Genomic DNA, 2,663 nt, shown 5'->3' with positions numbered 1-2,663 from the left:
CACTGGACCTTTTTGCTCACCGTGATGTGTGCACAAGATCCAGGGGTAGAGAGACAGATCGTCACCCGCCTAATCTAGCCGACCTTTTAGCATAGTCGCGCACGACCGCACACTTACACACACATCCATGTATACACATATTCACGTACATTCACTCATATAAAACCTCCTTCAACACACACACACACACACACACATAACCTGCGTGCGCATTTTATTCATAAGTTCAAAGCGAAAGAGATAACTCGAGAAACAGGGTTGTACAAAGCCACATGCGGTTGTACAGTCACGTATGCATCTACATGTGCTCATGTGTTTATACAAGCATGAATAAATAAGTTTCTGCGTGAACATAGGAAGTGTGTGTGAGTGTATATATATGCAGCTATGAGTATACGTATGTGCACATATACACATGTATGCATGTATATGTACGTATATATATATATATATATATATGCATGTATGTATAGATACATAGATAGACATATAGACAGACAGACAGACAGAGAGAGATAGACAGATAGATAGACAGAGGGATAGATAGATAGACAGAGGGATAGATAGATAGATAGACAGAGGGATAGATAGATAGATAGATAGGAAATTTGACTGGCGACTGTGGATGCTGTCACCTACAGTTGATTTCGGAGTAAAGGCGAGTGAGAAAGATGGGTTACTAAACACACACACACACACACATATGCGAGAAGGTACTGAAAAGTTTCTAGCTTTGGGTAAAAGAAAATACAAGAGGATAGGTTAATTATGATTTTATTCAACATATTCCCCTTCTCAGATTCACACACTTTTTGCAGGGATCCTTCAGTTTTTCTAAGCCCTGTAAAAGAACTCGGAAGGTTGGGCCTCCAACAAGGCCGTTCGCGATAGCCAAGAACTTTCCAGCCCTCCCTCGATCCCTCTCTTCCATCCATTCTCCCTTTGTCTCTTAAAATCCCATTCATCTTTGTATAACTTCCGTTTACTTATTATCTGCCACCAAGCCGAGATTTTGCATTCGTCCTGCATCCTTTGCATAAACTCCTCTCTGTATCTCTATTCTACGCTTTATGTCTCTTTCTCTCTCTTTCTCACCCTCCTGTTCTTTACATCAGTGGTTTCCAAAGTGAGGAGTACCGGCCCCGCCCCCACCCTGCAAGTGCTGGAAGATCCAGGAGGCGTTGAAGAGTAATGGGGTGACTAAAACGGGGCAATGGATGTAAAATACAACAAACAAAATAAAGGGTTAATTAGGGTAGGTTTTATTTGTGAAATACCTTTGTTTCGAATTATTTGCTGCAGAAAATGGTCAATGACTGTGATGGTGAGGGGGGGGACTCTAGGAATGTGGCCTGTAAAATTTTCCAGAAGTTTATCATTTAACTATATATGAGCATGTCTAGATATGTAACTATATGCATGAGAATACATACACAAAATAAAATCTAAAAATCTGGAGACATACATACATACATACATACAAAAATACCCTGATGTTGACATTGAAATTCCAATGAAGGAGCCTTGGATCTAGGTTAGAAACCGGTTCTTCATTGGCAAGAAATCTTGAAATAATGACATACATACATACATACATACATACATTGGAATCAGACACAAAAGTTGATGACGACAATGGTGTGAGTTGGAGAAGCTACTTTTCGAACGATATCGGTTTAAGATGGCGGGGTGTCTGTCGCGTGATCAACCGTCTGCACCTCCGCCATCTTGTTTCTACTCCCTCTCCTCCCTCTTTGCACTTATGACCGAGGCGGTTATGGCGCTGCAGATGGCAACGTCGACATGCTAACATTAATCGACTGCTCTGATACACCGGTTGTGTATATGTGTTGTGTTTGTTAGTGTGTATGTGAGCGTATGTACTTATGTGTACACATGCGTGTATGTGTATGAGTTTTTGTATGCATGTGAGTATGTGTACGTGTGCATATATCCGTACATGTATAAGTGTATGTACGTGCTTATGTGTGTATGTATGTGATTTCATGTATGTGTATATTTATTTGTGTGTGTTTATCTACATGTGTATATATATTCATGTGTGTTTATATGTGTATATATACGTACATTGCTGTGTGGAGGCTGTTGTTGTTATGATTTCTGTAAGAGCGCGACCCGTGTTAGTTTGGGATACAAAAGCAGCGATGGAGATACGGCACCGTTGAAGAAATTCGATCCTTCAATCCCTCTTCTTCCTTTTGCCTCCCACTCCACCTCTCCTTTCACTACCATCTATTTCTATGTTTTATTTCTTTTATTTCGATTATTTATTTATATTTTCACATTTTCCATCAAACTTCTCTACAAACTTTCACTTCACAACCAAATGTTCAAATCGAAACCTGATCTCTTAAACACTGCTGTTCGCTCTTCAGCAATAAAGAATCCCAGTTTTGTCATTTTCTTTCTCTGAACCCTTACCAAATCGGTGTGAAGAACGGTATTTTCATTTTTCATTTTGTTCTTAAAGATTTTTATATTTGTTTTTTCTTACTTCCTAAATTGTTTGTTTTTTTTCTAATCTACTTTACATCGCTTTTGTTTTAACTCTTATTTGTCTTTTCATTGTCTATCATTTTTCGTCAGCGTTTTGTAACATTCAAACTTAATTGTTTGAATCTCTCTCTCTCTCTCGCTATATA

The 2,663-nt window shown here is 38.9% G+C and overlaps 1 protein-coding gene across 2 annotated transcripts in view; it reads right to left on the bottom strand.

Moving 5' to 3' along the window:
* LOC106879885 (uncharacterized protein DDB_G0271670) overlaps positions 1 to 2,663 on the bottom strand; it is a 105,900-nt gene that overhangs the window by 11,924 nt on the left and 91,313 nt on the right. The window lies entirely within an intron of this gene.

Source organism: Octopus bimaculoides, chromosome 25, assembly GCF_001194135.2.
Source record: "Octopus bimaculoides isolate UCB-OBI-ISO-001 chromosome 25, ASM119413v2, whole genome shotgun sequence".
NCBI lineage: Eukaryota > Metazoa > Mollusca > Cephalopoda > Octopoda > Octopodidae > Octopus > Octopus bimaculoides.
This window is presented reverse-complemented; position numbering and strand designations above follow the sequence as displayed.